Source organism: Balearica regulorum, chromosome 2 (assembly GCF_011004875.1).
Source record: "Balearica regulorum gibbericeps isolate bBalReg1 chromosome 2, bBalReg1.pri, whole genome shotgun sequence".
Taxonomy (NCBI): Eukaryota; Metazoa; Chordata; class Aves; order Gruiformes; family Gruidae; genus Balearica; species Balearica regulorum.
The window spans coordinates 7,915,868-7,935,756 of record NC_046185.1 but is presented as its reverse complement, the minus strand read 5'-3'; the positions used below and the strand labels follow the sequence as shown (position 1 = coordinate 7,935,756).

The 19,889-nt window shown below is 42.8% G+C and overlaps 1 long non-coding RNA gene across 1 annotated transcript in view; it reads left to right on the top strand.

The window, feature by feature from the left end:
- Positions 1–19,604, top strand: part of LOC142600298 (uncharacterized) — a 272,361-nt gene extending 252,757 nt beyond the window's left edge. The window contains exon 3 of the long non-coding RNA XR_012833692.1: positions 19,558–19,604. This is a non-coding gene — a long non-coding RNA (uncharacterized LOC142600298). The remainder of the gene's footprint in view (positions 1–19,557) is intronic.
- Positions 19,605–19,889: the final 285 nt, after the last annotated feature.

Genomic DNA, 19,889 nt, shown 5'->3' with positions numbered 1-19,889 from the left:
TCAAGGTGGTGTAATCTCACTTGTGTTCCTGCCTCTCTTTGCTGCGTTTAGAGAGAAGGGAGGTGAAGGGAATTGATGCACCACAACTGAGAGTAAGGGAAACTTTACTGGTGAAGACCCAGCAGGACATAATCATAAGGGTGATCCCTCCAAGGCTCTTATTTTCATGTCCAGGTCAGGAAGACATACTAGGAATACAAAGGACCTTTGCTTTCACATCTGATTTGTCTGACAGGTCTTGGTGAGCCATAGATACAGCTTAAATACGCTTCTCTGATGTTGCAAGAACTGCTCTGCCCCTCTTAGGGAGATGGAAAGTGTTCAGTGAATGCCTGGAAGCTCTTTGCGGGAGAAACGTCCACCTTTTCCAACTTCAAATCAGAGAAAGGAGGTGGCAAATGTAAGTCTACTTGTGATAGAACAGGAGAGGAAAGACAGAGGGAGACAAACGGGATCTTACATAATTTCCTTACTTTAAATCAGGACAGCTACTAATTTCAAGGTCATTATCCCACCATGCTGCCTCAGAAGAGCAAGGCATTCGTGCCAGGATGGTGATACAGAGAATGCCAGGATAAGGTGATGGCTGGGGAGGAACCAGGCTGGGGGAGATACCAGGCTCCCAAGGGAAGGATAAAAATAAGTGAGGGAAGGACAAGAAAAAAGGCATTGGTTTGGCTTGATCCCCTAGTCTTCATCAGCTTCTGAAGAGGGATCCTTATTAGTAGGTGAAATCTCTGTGATCTACAGTGGGAGCAGGACGCATAAGCCTCACCCAGGGCTTTGCCTCTCCCTAAGTCCAGAGGGAGTTGGTTGGCACCGAGGACAGTGTCTGAGCTTTGTTTTGATCATGTAGATTGCTACTCCATGTCCTAGAAAATTGTAGCATTACTACTACTTAGCTAATTGTTGGTAGGGCAGTGAAAAAGGGTTTGCAGTGAAACTAAATGGCTCACAAAGTTGGCATGAGTAAGAAGTGCTTCTAGAAATGACATTTTTGTGTCAATTTCACAGCCTTTGTAGCAGGGGTCTTAACAGTGTTTTGTTTGCTTTTGTGGGCCTTCTACGTGTCCTCCCTTCTCCTCAGATGCACCAGGGCACTGAGTCGCACACTGAGCAACAATTTCTCCAACAAGATATTCTTAAGTACATTTTGGCCTGCAGAATCCACAGCAAGAAACAAGACTGGTGCTAACTGGAAAGTAAGTTTTGCTGCCAAATTTCTGCATTTTCACACACCTAACAATCTCCTTTTTGTAAATAAGACCTGTCTGATTCTGTTCCTTTGGGCAGCTGCTCAGGAGGGATTTTCCCCTCAAAAATACCCTACTGGCATCGCTACCTTTCCGATTACTGAGTGGCATGGTCTTGCTTTAAGGACCTGGAAAAAGTTTATGATCTCCAAACAAAGGCAGAAGCTGTAATGAAGGAATAGAGGTGAGGAGAAAATAGTAATTGGAATTTTTGCCTTAGGAATGGCCCGAGAATTGCCTAAGTTGTGGTTTGGTCTCCTCTCTGTCAAAGTATTGTGGCAGCACAAGGAACTCGGCACGTGGGAAAATTCCTGCCCCAGAGTGCTAACTAGATGCATATGTGTGTGAAAGATTTGATGTGCCAGATTTGGTGCATTTTCCCTGTTCTTTTCCCCGAGGAGCACTATCTTGCTGACATTATAAACAAGAGGACACTACATGTGTACAAAGCAGACAAGAAATGAAAACAGGATGTTAAAAAGAATCATGTTGTAATGAGTCTCTTCTGCTTTACAATGGTAGTAACAGTGTGTTCCTGGCTCTGACTTTTAAGTAGAGCTGAAGTGCTTTATCTTGGATTGGTGAATACTGTTTAGAGTGGCCGTGCAATATTTTTGCTCTTTGCAATTTCTGAACTTGCCATATCTGAGAGTAGATCATGTGAATGAGATGAATAACTCTCACTCTTTCTGAAAATTTTTTAATGGTGGTTTATGCGGTTACTGGTTTTGACCAATGATTACCTGGACAGATAAAAGATAGATGTTTTATCTCTTCCCCCATCTTCTTCCTCCAAAAAGCTACTCAAAAAATCAAGTCATTGGGAAGGAACCAGCTAATCCCTAGTGGGATTAGATAAAAAGTAAGGAATTGCTTTTACAGCTTTTGTATAGCTCAGAAAATTCTTTTAAAGATGAAATGCCGTTATTTTATCTACAGCATCTTATAGATTTCACTGTGTCATGGGAAAGAATACTCCAAACTAAAGCTTTTGTTTCCCCAAACTTTGAGTGGACCCTGTGCAGGAAGGTTTCGCTGTGCGGTGTACCCACACAGGCAGGTGGGAGCTAGTTCTGGAAGAGTTTCAAACAGCTTGGGAAGAACCTCGCTCTGGGATGCAGGCTGTGTAGTCGTGTTGGTGGCAGAACTCTTAGCAAAGCCGGTTATCTTGGGTACAACACTGAGCTAACACAGTTGGTGGATCAGAGCTGACTTGTGGATGGCTGGTTCATGTCACAGACGATGCTTCTTTCTTCTCTCGTACACTGTAATTGTCCCTACCCAAACAGAAAAAGAAAAGGTGCTCTGATGTGTTGCCTGCTAATATGAGTCACAAAATCTTACTGCCTTTCCAGAAGAAAAATGTGTGCTTTAAGGGACACTTGGAGACTGCAAGACATTTCCTCTATTGGTCTTTTCTAAAGCTTGCCTGGCATGGGAAGGACTGTATATCCAGACAGTGGGTACACTGGAAAATGCAGACCCTTTGGGCTGAGGTAAGGGGATCAAGTGGCAATAAGGCTGCCCTCAAGTTTCTAGCCAGCAGATAGGAAGACTGCGGTTCTGCCACGTTCAGCAGACGCCTGCTAAAATACTGTGTTTATGCAGTTATTTCAGCTCAATACAATATTCAGAGGGCTCAAGACCTAAATGTGTTGGTACACACCACCTACATGTGAATGTCATTGAAGGGCACAAGTCACACACAAATTGGTTAGAGCCATCACATCAGTGGTGTTTTCCAAAAGGGGGATCTTTACGACCTGCCTTCGGAGCACAGCAACTCAGGCTTGTTCTCAAGTTGCACTGGCATTTCACAAAGGCTCCAGATTGCAACACTGCTTCACACTGGTAGGAAGAAGGGTTTTGATAGATTTTTTCCTTTTCCTCTTCCAAAAGCGACAATGAGACCTAATGCAACTTTCACTCTAAGGTCAGAATCTGTTGTGTCAGACACTGGAAGACTCCTGCATCGCGTGCTATGAAGAAGTCATCAGGCATTGCTGTATCTGCCTCCCTGCTGCATATGCACTTGCTGGAGAATTTTTTTTCAGGTATATGAATTGATCAGAGTTAATTTATAAGCTGCAAAGATGCCTTTTATCTTCCTTGGGTAGTACAGACTTTCATTTCTGATACCATTGCTTCTTGAATCTCTGAGCTATGCTAACTTTCTCCTTCAAGGAAGGGGAAGAGGGAAAATACCCTCTCACAGCTTCTGGGCCAATAGCCTTAATGAAAGAGGTATTTTCAGGCCAGGAATCACATCTCACGCTGCTATTTTATTGCCCTATGTGACTTCCTTACACTCTTTCACAGGGGCCATCAGCATTTCCAGGCTTTGGTCTGTTCCTCATCAAGATTATCCCCACTGGAACTCTTATATAAGCCTGTCACTCCAAGCACCCATCCCACAGCAGCTTTTGCTTCCTTCTTTTCTATCGGTCTTGCCATACTCAGAGGCTCATCAAACACATTTCCAAACTTCCACCCACTTCTGAGCTGCATGCCAGTGATTCTACAGCTCATTTCTCTTCCCTGCTTGGCTTTGCTATTGCCTGCAATCAGGTGTAAACTGTAGGAAAAGAAAGGAGAAGCAGGCTGGGACTTTGTGGAAAACCTTGTTTGCTCTTGCTGTTTGAGGTACTTGGTAGCATCTTTTTGCTAACCTGAGCCCTGGCAGCAAGAGCAGAACACCTTTGTGCAGTCACCTATTTTGCCTGTGCCTCGAATCAAACCTGGTCTGGGCATCTTGGATTTTGATTTAAGAAGTAATCGGAAGTGTATGCTCACTGTGCCACACATCAGGGGACATAGCTGTCAACTTCTTTTTGCTACTAGGAATTGAGGTGCAATCCAGCAACACTAAGATCACCATTCTTTTCCCCTGGAATTGAAGTAACATCTCTTCCATGCAGAAGAAACTGCTTCTCATCTTTCCTGTAGCCAGGAGCTGGAGGCATGAAATCACAGGCACTACCGTATTGAATTCAGATGTTACACAGGAATCCATGTCCCCTGGGATCTGCACCACCATCTCCAACATTGAGGTGTGAGATCAAGATCTGAACTTTATATCATAATGCCATGGACTGCATTTGCCCACTCAGGCTGTGCTTTGCCCACTGTTGATCAAGGCCATGAATGGGCAATAGTCAGGTACGCTGGAGGGGCTGGCACTCTAACAGCTAGATGCTAGATCTCATTCTTATGCAATCTATGTACAGCAGTTTCTTTCATCCTTGCCCTCAACTTCTGTTTGCCAAATGAAAGCAGCACGTAGGCAAATAACATTTTGCATTTTAAAAGAGTTTTAATTTGTAGCTGTTTTCAAAGTACACACCAAGGCTAATGAATAGTCACTCCATTCTCTAGGATACACAGGAACAACTGACTAAAATTAGCATTAATTAGCTGAATTACAGTAGCACCAAGAGGCTTCAAATGAGCTTGAGGTCTTGCTGCAGTAGGTTAAGGATAAGCACGCTGTGTGAAGCTGGTACAGATTGGTGTAGTTGCCATTATAACTTAAGGGAGGGGTGATCAAGGAGTGACTTCCTTCTCAAGGTGATACATCTGAAGTTGCAGACCTGGCAGAGAGCTGTAGTGAGCAGTGGATCCTCATTGCTCCTGAGTTCACTTTGCTTCCTATTTGAATGTTACTACAATCCCATGTCTCATTTTTTCATTTGTTTTTACTCATTTCACTGATCCCACCTAGAGCATGGTCCCATGAATGCTTGCACCAGCCGATCTGAACACCTGGAATACCAGAGTGGAGAAGGGCAGGATGGGAAGTCATTAAGAGCTGGTGGAAAAATCTTCATCAGGAGAAGTATTTAAATACTATCGCTTTCTTAACAAGAGCATCCTACACTGTCCCCAAGGGCGGGGGTTGTTTGCTTCAGCTAGACAAGTCAAGGGACAGGAAGGAGAGAAGGAATGAAGCATCTTGCTTTAGGGCACCCTCATCTCTGAAAGTAGAAGGCAATTCAAATCCCTTGTATGCTACTCTCCAACACTGAGCAGTGACCTGCTGAGCTCTCACCTGAGGGACCTGACAATGGCAGGAAGCCCAGAAAAAAGGTCCTGGCAACCCTACGTCTGTTCTAAGTAGTCTTTAGCACTCTTCTGTGAAGAAGAATTACTGTGAGGTTTTTTTGCAATACATGCACAACACATTTGTTAAAAGCTCCTTACTGTGCATGGAGTTCCCTTGCTTTTTCTGTTGGCATCACATAAATGTTGATAAACATTTTATGTGACCTAAGCGTGAATGAAATGTACCAGATTGTCAGTTCTGAATTTGGATGTTCTGTTCTCCTTGAGTTGAACCTAAAGTTGGGTGCTGTTCTCCTTGAGCTGAACTTCACAGAGACCATCATCCCTGCAGGCTTGTTCTTCAAACCTACTACACAAAAGAGGGAGAAAAGACCCATTTAATTTTTCACAGTTTTTCTTCTGGTCTTTTAGCTATGCCTTTTACTCAGGAAAATTTTTTGCTGGATTTGATGGTTGTTTTCTTGCCTCAGCACTGGTCTACTTAAAATTTGATGGAGAAATCCAATTCATTTCACTCAGGGCCTCTCACTACTGATGGATGATTATTAAAATGGCAGCAATGTCAGGCTGAGATTACACTGCAGAAACCACATTGTATTTTGGCTTTGTCTAATGATGTAGGAATATTGAATATTGCTTCTTTCCAACTTCCTTCTACTTACTGTGCTTCCCAAAATGAAGCAATGATCTATTTGACCTGTGACAGATCCATTGGCGACCTTGCAAAATCAGATTAATGAGTAGGAGAACCAGACTTACAAAAGCAGGTGCAAAGCTACAATTGCAGGAGATGCACAAAATCGGAAGTGCTAAAATACATAGAAACTGCTGATTTGTGGGAGTTGGAAGTCTAGATCAGTTCAAATAAATGGTTGTTTCACGAATCCCACTCTTCACCAGCCTCCCAGTACTGTCTCCAGCAGGTTCATTGCTGTCTGTATGGACAACCCTGGAGACTGATCCATTAGTCAGGTGTATGTCCACACCGCATTACAGGCAAATGCCAGGACAGTGCCTGTGCTGGGACATCAGCCAACTGTGTGTTCCTGGTAGCAGGGCACTGACCCTGAGCCAATGCACCCAGCCAGCACAAAGTTTCTGGCCTCTCAGCAAAGTGAAGTTAACTCATTTTGCCATTGCACAGCTTTTGCACAGGAACGGACTCATCTTTTCCATGCATCTACCCACAATATACCACACAGACAACTTCTGACATCTTGGGAGCATCTCAGTGTCCCATACCTTCAGAACAACCACACCGTAAATTTAATCTCTCCTCCACTCTGTCTGGAAGAAGTAGGAGGGAGGAGGTTTATCCAACCTACTTCACATCTCCTAGGTCATGAGGGGTTTCACAAGGTTTCCTTCTGAAAGAACAGAGCTCACAGTCTCACTCACCACCCTCTTTGCAATGAATGGTGGGTTTCAAGAATTTCCATCTTTCCCCCCAAGGAAAGAGGCTCATTTCTCCTGATATCCCCCATAAAAGGTAATGGCAAGGGATGACCCCTTTTCCTCCTTTGTTCTCTGTCTCTGATCATCAATGTTTGTTGGGAAGGTCTGGCAGATGGGCCTTTGATGTGCTGTATCTGACAGCCGACTCTGCCCAAGCCCTGCTCAGCGCCTCAGCCATCCTTCCCGCTCACAGCACAGAGCTGTGCCAGCTGCTGCAGCATGGCCCGCAAGACACAGAAATGCACTGATTAAGCGAGATTAAATAAAATAATATATGAATAGATGGAGAGGGACTAGATTTAAGTCCTTTAAGTGACTTAAATCTGCAAGGCTGCTGCAGACTCAGGTTTTATTTCTTTGGTCTCTTCCAAACTCTGGAAGGAGGATTTTGCAGGGAAGGGGCTGCTTTGAACATGTTAAAAGTGTAGACAGTAGAAAGGAGGGGAGGATGGAGATACTTTACTTCTGCTTTGGAGATGCTGCTGCTGCTGCCTTGCATTCCCTGTAGGGATTCAGGGAAATGTTGGTGGTCCCCCACTTGTTTTCTGGAAGCAGACAGGCATTTATACGGTGCAGCACTCAGTATTTGATTTAGCTTATGCTCCATTATACTTGAAATGGGCTTTCTTAATGTTTCCTGCATTAGAAAGTATTTTTATGGCAGTCAGCAGAAGAGAATAAAGCTCTGATTGCACTGATAGCCTCTAGCAAATAGCATTGCTTTGCTAAGTGTAGGAAGAGGTCTCCTCTCTTTTCCTTAGGTGAACATTTCTTTTTTGGAAAGATGAAACACCTGACTACTAAGTTAGCAGAAATGTCCAGCTGCAGATCAGAACATTACGGTATGTTTGTTGTCTAAAACACCTTGTGGTCTGCCAAGCAATTCTACCTTTCTCTGTGGCCTGAGGTCAGCTAATTCATAATCATCAAATAGTAATGACTTGCTCAGGGCTTGTCATTTCATATTATATAGAAATAAAGATAAGCAAGAGGATGGTATTCAGGAAGTCATTGAGTAACATTAATTTCATAATCAAATAAAACCACACCCTTGTGGATGCATACTCTTCTGAGATTAAGATATTTGTGCAGGAAATTAAGAGAGTGGAAGAATTGTTAGCTTGCTGGTCAACCTTTTACCAAGACAAGATAGTGTGTTCCTGTGTGTTTTGTCTGTTTTTAAATGTTTCCATGTAAAGTGGAGGAAAAGGTTCATCTCTTCTCTTGGGAGAGTCTTCATCTTTCCAACAGATCTCAGGCAGAAGATTTATAATCTTTAAGAATGTCACCCTTAGGTTATAAAGTTAATTTATTTGCAATCCCTAATTACATATGAGATGTGCTCAGTTTACAAGTTAAAACCTGGGGTGGGTTTTTGGGGTTTTTTTTTGTTGCTTTTTTTTTTTTTTGAAGGTGCTGGCTTTGCAAACTCTTCCTAGAACTGGAAAATAAACAGTATTTTCTGCTTCCATTGCTACTTCTAGCTATATAAATTTCTCAGGGTGCAAGAGAAGGTTATTTCATTGGCAAAATGGGAAGCAGGATAAAATCTTGTTTACCTTCTGTTTAGTGGCAGTGGGTTTGTAAAGCTACCTAGAGAAAAAGCCACATCGTAAGACAGATCCTCTGAAGGTCCAAACTACTACAAGTTATGCCAGCTGCCCAGAGACATTTGCTGTTATCACGTTATGCTAACAGACATTAAAGTCTTAAAATACTTTTGTCCAAAACAGCATAACTCTGCATATTTCATTAAAAGAGATCTTATTTTGCTGCAGCTGAGCATCTGGCCCTGTGAGTTGATTTCATGTGTCCAGTTGGAATCATTATTTCTTTGGCTGTGGGAAGATACATCCCCTGTTTATGCTCAAATCAAGAATGTCAGACTCAGTAGTAATATATATAAACCCTGAGTATTATTGAACATCGTTGTGCTACATAAATATACTGATAGACCTGAGCAAACTCCCAAAGTCCTAGCCTAGTATTCAGTGTGATTTAATTTTTGGTGTGTATTTCCCCCACTATTTTCAACATCTTATCTAAGGAATCTGGAGGAAGCATTGCCAGGATATATGTATTTTCAGAAATTCACATCTGGGAATGGACATCCCACATTAGCGTTAATAAATGGGGTGGAACATTGGCTGACCAGTGAGTTGTGATAAGGCCAACTATTTTCCTCACCTTTCTAAAAGCTGGCTTCAGTCATCATCCTCAGTCTGCCAGGTGCAATCAGAAGAGAGAAAAAAAAAAAATATTTGCTGCTAAGGCTTGATTCCAGCATCAGTGGACATAGAAAATACCTATTTCTCTGTCAATGCTGATTTTGTCACCAGATCTGGGCCATGAATGAAATGGTCATAGGGTACCTTCCAGGAGCTGAAGTTGCCCCATTGTTTGCTTGGAAGTAAAGGAAGTTCATGGAGTCATAGACTCATAGAACGGTTTGGGTTGGAAAGGACCTTAAAGATCATCTAGTTCCAACCCCCCTGCTGCGGGCAGGGACACCCTCCACTAGACCAAGTTAGTATGTCCCTTTCAAAGAAGCTGTTGTGATTAAGAGTGTTTTATTTTCCCCACCTGAAATTCTAGTCCAGCCTGACCTGGGGAAATCCTGATGGTCCATTTGAAGTTTAGAGCTTGAGGAGGGGCAGGGGGCATCAGGTAGATAGTGACATTTTGACAGGGCTCCTCCCTTTATATCCAAAGAAAGAAAGAAACTTGTACTTGCATTTATGTCTGCTTGATGGCTGTTTTCCAAACTGAATAGATACCCTTGCTGAAAGCTTGATACAGAGGGGCCAATGCATGGCTCCTGCATTGCTACTACTATTCCATCCCAGGCATGTTGCTTCGTTTTTTTTTTTTTAAAAGCATGACTTTAAACTAGTGACTTGCAAACACATATGGCCAGATGTACTGGTTTTGGTTGGGATAGAGTCAAATTTCTTCACAGTAGCTAGTCAGGGCTATGCTTTGGATTTGTGCTGAAAACTGTGTTGATAATGTAGAGATGTTTTAGTTACTGCTGAGCAGTGCTTACACAGAGCCAAGGCCTTTTCTGCTCTTCACCCCACCCCACCAGCGAGTAGGCTGGGGGTGCACAAGGAGTTGGGAGGGGACACAGCCAGGACAGCTGACCCCAACTGACCAAAGGGATATTCCATACCATATGACATCATGCTTAGCATATAAGGGGCTGGGGAAAAAAAAAGGAAGGAGGGACATGTTCAGAGTGATGGCGTTTGTCTTCCCAAGTAACCATTACGCGTGATGGAGCCCTGCTTTCCTGGAGATGGCTGAGCACCTGCCTGCCCATGGGAAGCTGTGAATGAATTTGTCTTGCTTTGTTTGTGTGCACGGCTTTTGCTTTACCTATTAAACTGTCTTTATCTCAACCCACAAGTTTTTCTCTCTTTTAGCCTTCTGATTTTTTCCCCATCCCTCTGGAGGGGGAGTGAGCGAGTGGCCGCGGGGTGCTTAGCTGCCGGCTGGGGTTAAACCACAGCAACCAGGTTTCTTGTATAGGCATACCCAGATCTGTTTACAAGCGATAGACAAGAGCAGCAGCTTCCTGTGACCAAATATTCTTAATTTTGCCCGTGACTCATTTGCTTTGGCAGCATCTGGAGCAGTAAACTAGCTCTATGGACACTTCAAGTGATTGATCTGAATTACAGAAAAAGCATGGCAAAGAGGTAGAGTCAAGCACTGCACCTTGCCCAAGTTATGGCTGGGAAGCCGGTGCCCTCTGCAGCAGAAAGTGGAGAGATAAAGATCTACAGCCACCTTTGTTATCACCCAAGGAGTGGAGAGAGATGGCTCACATTTTATTCTAGCTGGCAGACACTCAGAAAAGGCCTCCTCCCTCACCTCCTCCCTCGCCTCCTCCTTTGCTTTGCCTTTTGGTACTATAATGACTGCAGTGATGTACCAGAGAACACAAATGGTGAAGTCTGGTGGTGACCAGAGACCCCATCTCCCCTGGGGTAGCAGTTTCTGCATGATGTAGGTGCCACTTTTTAAAAAAGATTGTAGTGCATGACATTAAGAGAAGCAAGACAAAACCCAGCATGCTGTGAATATTGTCACAGCGATCATGATCTGCCTCATACCTGGGGAATTAGTGTCTGACCCATCTTGTCTCCTGTGACAGTAGATTGCATCAATTTTACCTTAGGATAAGATTTTGCAGCAAAGTTCGAGATTTCTGCATCTTTATTTTTGTTACAATCTTCCAGATGATGGCATTTTGGGGTTTTGAGGCCCAAAGTAGGCTATTTCTGAGGAAAGGAATGTACCTCCTTTCACATGCAGGTAAATTGTCTTATTATTAGAGGAGAAACCTCATGAACTGTGGAGTTTATAATTCAGCTTTTTAAATTTTTGTAACTATCAATATTTGCATGAAATCTGTAAAACCTCAGAAATGCTGATACTTTAACCACAGTTAAAACATGATGGCTATTTACAAGCCAGATTGCAACTGCCCCACTCAGCTCATCGTGAAACTGAGTGTTGCAGAAACAGCTCAGAAGTGGTCAGAGCCGGAGCAGGGAACTCATCCACTCGGATAGAATCCTAATCCACAGTGACTATGGAGGTGGGCTGTCCGAACAGGGAATGTTGCTAAGGAGCACCATGAAAATAAAAAAATATTGCAGTCTTCCTCTTTGCAAATCCGTAAAGACGACAGACAGAAGCCTGTATGCAATGTCAGATGGTACAAAGACCATTGTGTGCAAGTGCATGGGGGGTGTGTGTGCATGTGTAGGGGGTCAGATGGCGTTGAAGGGTCTTTGTGCTAGCTACCTTTGGGAAGAGACCTTCTCGCAGGCCTCCTCTGAGTCTGGGGCTCTTCCAGGCAGTCTGTTTGCCACGTGCTGCAAGCAGCACCGCTGCTTTCCTATCCCACAGCCAAGGTGCATGGGGCAACATGGTTCAGGCTATTTGGTTGCATGCGGGACCATGGGGTGAGAGGTCCTGCGGTGCTGCCCTCTAAATGAGTAAGATACCACCCTTATGGAGGAGACTGTGGAAAAGGAGCAATTTTGACATTAGCTTCAGTAGTGGCAGCGTCTGGCGCAATAAGCTTTATAAAATCTGCGCAGTTAATTCTCCCGTGAGACTGAAACCAGTCACAATCTTTCTAGGGGGAGAGGGTAAAGCCAGGGGGAAATGCATTTACTTGGTTTTTAATGGAGTAGTTTTTCAATCACTTATATCTCAGCAGGCTGTAAAAGAGAAAAACAATAGTATTAAGGCACTACATGGATCTGCTGTATTACATTGACCCAAATTCTATATCTTTATAAAGCTGCAACAAATGGGAGTTCCAACAAGGAATGCATTCCCCTATGTCTGTAATATTTCTCTTTTTTTCTTTTCTCTCTTTTTTCCGCCCACCCCCCCCCCCCCAATCTGTGCCTGCAAGTGTGGCTCATTCAGCAGCTGGTGAGGTAGTTATTATTAAAGTGAAAGAGAGCTGAAATAGTTTACTGGAAAGCCTGTCTTATAGCAAATGCAAAGCAAAGGTTTAGGTGAATCAATTTGCTGTTATTATTGTGTCCTTACATGGTCTCCAGCAGAAAGCTCTGTTGAATTTACAGCCACATTTTGTATCACTTTGAAGTATTAACTACTTAATTCTACTGGTTCTGCTGCCGATGATAAACCAGATGTTTTATCGTGGGCTGCGGTGTGGATTCTTAGAGGTACTTATGTGCCAGCTCCTATTCATTTCCGTAGGAGCTGGGCTTACCTGCTCAGCTGTAACCAGAAAATGTATATGGAGCACTTTGAGCATGAACCGCTGCCAAGTTTTTTTCATTTTAACCTGCATCTTGCATTAGGGGATGTTTTTCCTTTAAGATTTACACCTTAGACTCCTGGGATTATTTTTAAAAAAAGCTTTCATAGCTCTCCTCACTTTCTCTGTTTTTTAATTTATTTAAATAACAAGAGGCAAAGTTAGGACTACCTTTATGGAATCACTGTTGGTTTGTTCCACTGACTACCATGGAACATTAAATCAGCTGAGGATACGTTAACAGCCAAAATCCCAAACAAACAAAGGACTGCATACTAAACTGACCCCATACCTTGGGTCTTCTTTTTCTTTTTCTTTTTTTTTTTAATGAATCTTGTTAATGGATATTATTAATTAGAAACTAAAGTTATTTTTAACTTAAAATATTGTTATTGAAATCTTTCCAATGTTTGTCCTTCAATGAAAAATTTTCATTTAAAAATACTAAAAAATTTTCATTTAAAAATACTAAAAATTAAACTTTCTGTATTTTCCATTTTAGAAATATTTGTTACATAAAACATTATTGTTGTATGTAGTAATGTTTAGTAATGTTTTAAATAGTCTTCTATGACCCTTTCAGCCAAGTTTTAGTAGATTTATTTTCAAATATAATAATAGATGTGAACTAGGATCCTCTAGCTCAAGTTATTTACAGCAAAGAACTGTGAGAACTTATTGGGACTGGCCTGGGGAGAGGGATTTTTTTTTTTTTCATGTGTCTTACTGTAAATGTATAGAAATGCAGGGCTGGGGCACAGAGTAGATGGCAATGCTTATTTCTGTTTGTCTTGCCCAGATTTAATATTCCCATATGCTCTACACAGACAGGAGATCAAAGAAGTAAGTCAAAAGGAGGAAAAAAAAAAAAAAAAAGAGATTTAGGAGATTTGTAAATGGACAATACTCATGTGAATGACAACCCTTCTGATTCAAGACAGTGATGGACTTCTGATGCTCAGGATGGTTTTCAGGCCAGATCTTGCTTCGAAGCTGGCCCTGCTTCGAACAAGAAGTTGGAGTAGATGAATTCTGGAGGTCTCTTCACATCTGAATTATTCTTGTGGTTCTACAGTTTTGCATCAAAGACAGTGAGGATGTCCTCTTCCAGAAGGAAGAGACTAAGTGCAACTTACGATGCACTTGTGAGACTTTGAAAGTTGGAGGAAAGAAAAATGCTGTTTTAAAATCAACTTTTTCCCCATTTCTTGGGTCCAAAAGCACTGACAGTTTTGATTTTGGGGCTTAAATTATATCGCAGCGGCTGTTGAAAACTGCAGACTGAAATGTCAGTGTTGCTGGAATACAATAGCAGTGCGCCAGTAAATATCTCCGGATTTAGCTCGCGTATTCTTTTTTTATTTAGTATTCCATCAATAACTTTGTTGTACATGCTTTCGCACAGATAGTTCCTTTCTTTCAAGGTGGTTTAACTGCCTAGCAACCTTATAAAAATAAACTTCAGTGTTCTGTAGAAACGGCTGAAAACAGTGTGGCTTACATGAATGTGACTGCAGTGTTTTGAGAGGTAATGACTGAAATGCCCTGGCCCTTTTATTTATTTATTTATTTTGGTCAAAATTAATTCTAAGTGGGGGCATTGTTTTTATGGACTTAATGAAGCTGATTGATAGAGAATCAAATAAAATATGGCTATTAAGTAAATCATCCTACTTAAATGGTGACTTTCAAAGACGTCAATAAGAGCTGGGCATCCGCACATTCTTTGTGCCTTTGAAAATGCTGTTTTCTTCCCAGGAGAAGTAGTAAATTGAAGCCTTCTGGAAAAACACAACCCAAACGAAAGAAACAAAGAAAGCCCAAAACCAAAAAACCAAAACAAAAGCCCCCAACCTGAAACTGCTATGCATTTATCTCACTCACCTTGGAGATGTAGATGGTTGTTCTAGCATGAACATATCCAGACTTACAAAGATTTACGTGTGAAACTGCAAACACTTATTACCAATTTCAGGGCTTACTACTCTGAGTAGTTCCACCCAGTAGTATTGTATTTATTATTTCCAAGAAGAAAGATGTGCCAAGTAGTTTCTAGATCATGCTTGGGTGAAAATTTGGTCTTGCCGGGCTCACTTTAGACTGTATAGGAAGATGACTCCTGAACAAGAGAGTCGTTAAAAGAGTTTGGTCATTTGTAAGCATGGAATAAGGTCAAATGAACTTAAGATTAAACACATAATATTCAGGATTTTATTGTCAATCTTGTGATACTGAAGGCTACTAGAGGGACATGATCACCTATAAGTGGCAACTGTCATTTACAATGTTTTATTCACTCTCTTATGCTTGCAGAAACAAAACTCACAACTATGACCTGAAAAAGTGACCAAGGAGCCAAGAAGCAAAATGAGCCCAGTAATCTGAGCCACCCCTTCAGTTTAGAGGATAGCTGGTCAGACGGGACTTTCAACCCATGTCTTAGAGACTGAAGTATGCCGCACCTTTCTTGCACTGATTGCATATTTTTATAGTAATAATTTAATGGAAGTTTTCATGGGCAGGGGAAAGAATCAGCCTTTTTGTCAGCTGTTTCTTTCCACCAGGGTTGCAGGCTCTTACTCATGACAGTTTCCAGGCAGTCAATGGGTTAGACCCTGGAAGAGAGCAGCTCCATCCGTACACTCCTGAGGCACTGTCACAGAGCAAGCTGTGCATCAAAACTGAATGCTTATTTTCAGGAAAAGTGTCAGTAAGGGGTCTGTGGGATCCTGTTACCACTGATGGTTCACCCTGTATTTGCAATCAGAAAGTCAGAAAGCAGTTATGCATTTTTTCTTTATTGACAATGAGACATCTTCCAACCTTGACAGACCCTTCTTAGAACATTTTGTATGGGATTTCCTTGCATTAAAAAAATAACTGACCTTGTCAATTACTTAAGGGGGCTTTTGGTTTTGTTTATATCTAGCATCAAAATAAGGAATTATTGCCCCACGGATTGGGTGAGCCCTACCATCTTTATCCAATTGGCAAACCTCCTTCAAGAGCTGAAAAATAATTTTCAAAAAAAGCTATTTGTACATTATCAAGAGAAAGAAACAACAGCTTAGATTAGTAACTAAGTATCAATAATCAAACATAGCAAAGGTGAAGTCAGCAATGAAATATTCTACAGGTATATAAATTTTGCTTTTTGTAGTGTGTATGATCAATTGGGTTTATATGTCTTACCATTAACAGTGTTTTACAAGGAAAAAAAAAACCCAAGAGCCAAAGAGTTTGATCATAACTTGAAACAGTTGAGACATAAAAATTCAGGAACTGACCACCTTTAATTGGACCTGAATGTGTATAGATGTCCTTTAGAACTTTAATCAGGATCTGAAATGCAGTTGCTCCAGTCATCCCCATTTACTACCCTGTGTTTTGAATCCTGGAGCAGTCCTCAAGTGTGCAAACCTGTTTCATTGTAGATGAAACCAAACCAGAAGACAGCCTCTGGAAAATGCACTCCTACCATTGCTGGCCTTTCATCCCTCAGGACTAGACTCCGGCTGGACCAGAGTAAGCCCTTCCTCCTGCAGAAGGGCTGTCCAGGACTGGGAGCTCAGTCTCCAGCACAGACCGAGCACTGCACTGCTTCCTGAAGTAGACTTAGCATCCAGCTCCCACCAACCAGGGCACACCGTGAAACTTGACTGTCCTTAAAGCGTGACAGCCAGCTTGAAAACTCCCTGTTCAGCATCTCTTTATTCTCTGGTCACTTCCTGAGACACCTACTTCCAAAATTTGGCCTGAGCTATGTACTTGACTCACATAGAAATCTACCCTATTTTTGGCCGTGGACCAAAATGCTGCACAGAAGTCCTGTAAGTGGTCTCACGGAGAATGCTGTTGGTAGATGACTTAAGTAGGTATGTGTGCACAAGCCTGTGTGCATCAAGAATTGAGAGCTTGGGACTACATCTATGCTAGCAAATTAAAGGGAGCCAGGAAATGTCCCTTGGCACTGAAACTCAATTGCCTACCTTGTTAAAGTGTTGGAATACTTCCTGGTATCCTTTTAGTCAACCAGCACTGTCCCAAATGGTTCCTCATCACAGCTCAGTAATTAGCACAGGCGAGCAACCATTCCCAATCAGCAGTTTCCATGCAGCTACGCTTTCCTGGAGGGTGAGAGAGTGAGGTAGTTTGGAGTAGCCCTTTTAATGCCCAGTTACCTCAATGCCAGAGAATGGTTCTAAGCACATTTAATTTGTTAGTATAGATCCAGTTTATGTATCCTGATTCCCAGACATTTACCCTAAGCAAAATATCATCTGAATATTCAGTTCCAAGCTTGGCTACTGATACCCAACAAACATCTGAGGAAAACCAGAGGGATCTGAGACTGGAAGGAGTTAACTGATGAGATGAACCCTGATTCTGGAAGCAGGAGCTTCGCCTGCACAAATCAAGTGCAGACTCATGACTGGAGAGTACATGCTGCTGACCTAGTGACTATTCTTTCATCAATGCAGCTTTATTTTCTCTATTTTTAAATTACTTTTTTGCATTGTTTCAAAAGGAAGGTGCTGCTCATGCCAGAGCTTTGGTCTGGTACTAGCGTCTGGCCACCATCGGCTCATTAAACTGCACCACTCCAAAACGCTAGTAAGCGGCAACGGCTTGAGCCACTGCAGCTGAGATGATGTGAGCTCTGCTTCTTTCTGCAATGGGAGCAGCTGCAAACTTTGTACAAGCAGGAGTTGTGCCTGCCCGTGCTAGTGGTTTGTACTGGGGCAACTGTGCCAGGGATTGTAATGTGGGGAAAACATCAGCACAATGGAACCTCAAATATGTCATTCTTCTTGGGTTGGACAGACTGCAGACAAATGTTATTCCTTCTGTCCTGGTGCACTGGCTCAGATCTTAGTATTTGTCTCTGACTCTTCAGCATAGGATATACAGCAGGTAAGGCAGATATGCAGCAGGTAAGGAAGAACTAGGAAAATGAACTGTTATGCTTATACTAGTCCAGGCATCAAGGGGATCTTTTGGAATCTCTTGTACTTGAGAGGGCATTTTTACTAGATGGTACTTAAATTTATGTTTCCAGTGTGAAAGAATCAGATTTCTTTTTTCTTTTCTTCAGTTTTCACAAATCCTGAAGTACTGTTTCTAAGCTGAAAAACATCCAGTTGGGCTGAAAGCCTCTCTGTTCCTTTCATCTCTTCTTCAGTATTATGTATTTCATCCTTTGCAGGGCTTATCTGTTGTCCCAGCACTTCTATCTCCTAGTGAGGCCTTTTCTTAGATGTCTGATACCTATAGAAGTTTTTGTAACCATTAATCTCAGAGACTGGATTTCCTTTATGTGTGGAGTAATCAGAAACTGCAGATCTCCTGCTTGAATTAACTTAGCTGGTGACAGATTTCACTGTTTCCTTTCTCCACCTGCTCCCTCTAAGTGCAGTTAAGTCCAGACTCACAGACTTGCTTGGAACAAGTCCTGCTTAAATGCCACGAATAATAATAAATCAAAATGAAAATGCTACATACCTTGGCCAGAACAAAGCTGGCTTTGCAAGCTGCCAGCCTACCTGAGGGAGGCTTGGAAGTTGTCTTTAACAATAACATTCATTTTAACTTATAATAATTTAACAAGCTTACATATTAAGAAGAGAGATATAGAAGTATGCAAGCACCAAAGGAGATCAGAAAAAGCTTGATGAAAACTTTTTCTGTCAGAACACACTGTGATTTGAAATGCTTTGCAGATCAGTTTTTTCAGATTCCTTTTCAGGAATTCTCTTTTAGAAGAAAACCCAGGAGGAAAATTCTGACCTTTTGACATTTGCAGAATCAAATATTTAAATTTTTTATTTTGCTACGAAGTTCCCTTTCAATATTTTCATTTGGTATTCAAAGTGTTATTATTATATAATGTCTGCTGTGGTAGAAATCTGCTTCTAAAAAGGTTGAAATCTAATACAATATTTCAACAATACCTAGAACACTTTAGTTTTTTACTATTGCTGCATTGTTCTGATGCTTGTTCTCAGCAGAGTGGGTGCTGTGATGCTAACCTTAATCATAGCGTTAATCTCTTGCCATTGCACCTCCGGACCATGGAGTCTCTTTGAAGGACAGTCTACAAAACAAACTTGGTCCTTCTTGCAGCAGGTGAAGGGTAAGTCACTGTGTTGGTTTTGCGTGGCAAGGTTTTGGTAGCGGGGGGCTACAGGGGTGGCTTCTGTGAGAAGCTGCTAGAAGCTTCCCCTGTGTCTGACAGAGCCAATGCCAGCCGGCTCCAAGACAGACCTGCCGCTGGCCAAGGCCAAGCCAATCAGCGCCTCTGTGATAACATATTTAAAAAGGAAAAAACCAGTTAGAGAGAGCTTTTGCAGCTGGAGAGAGGAGTGAGAAGATGTAAGAACATCTGCAGACACCAAGGTCAGTGCAGAAGGAGGGGGAGGAGGTGCTCCAGGCGCCGGAGCAGAGATCCCCCTGCAGCCCGTGGTGAAGACCATGGTGAAGCAGGCTGTCCCCCTGCAGCCCATGGAGGAAGGATGAGCGGGTGTAGAGATTCCACCTGCAGCCCGTGGAGGACCCTACGCTGGAGCAGGTGGAGACACCTGAAGGAGGCTGTGGCCCCGTGGGAAGCCCACACTGGAGCAGGCTCCTGGCAGGACCTGTGGATCCGTGGAGAGAGGAGCCCACACCAGAGCAGGTTTGCTGGCAGGACTTGTGACCCCATGGGGGACCCATGCTGGAGCAGTTTGCTCCTGAAGGTCTGCACCCCATGGAAGGGACCCACATTGGAGCAGTTCATGAAGGACTGTAGCCCGTGGGAGAGACTCACATTGGAGAAGTTAGTGAAGGACTGTCTCCTGTGAGAGGGACTCCATGTTGGAGCAGGGGAACGATGAGAGGAGTCCTCCCCCTGAGGATGAAGAAGCGGCAGAAACAACATGTGCTGAACTGACCGTAACCCCCATTCCCCGTCCCCCTGTGCCGCTGAGGGGGGCAGAGGTTGAAGCCGGGAGTGAAGTTGAGCCCGGGAAGATGGGAGGGGTGGGGGGAAGGTGTTTTAAGATTTGATTTGATTTCTCATTGCTCTACTTTGTTTTGCTTGGTAATAAATTAGATGAATTTTTCTCTAAGTTCAGTCTGTTTTGCCCGTGACAATAATTGACGAGTGATCTCTCCCTGTCCTTATCTCGACCCATAAGCGTTTCGTTATACTTTCTCTCCCCTGTCTTGTTAAGGAGGGGCAGTGATAGAGCGGCTCTGGTGGGCACCTGGCCTCCAGCCAGGGTCAACCCACCACAGTCACTCTCCTGTGTGACGGTTAGCTAAGTCCA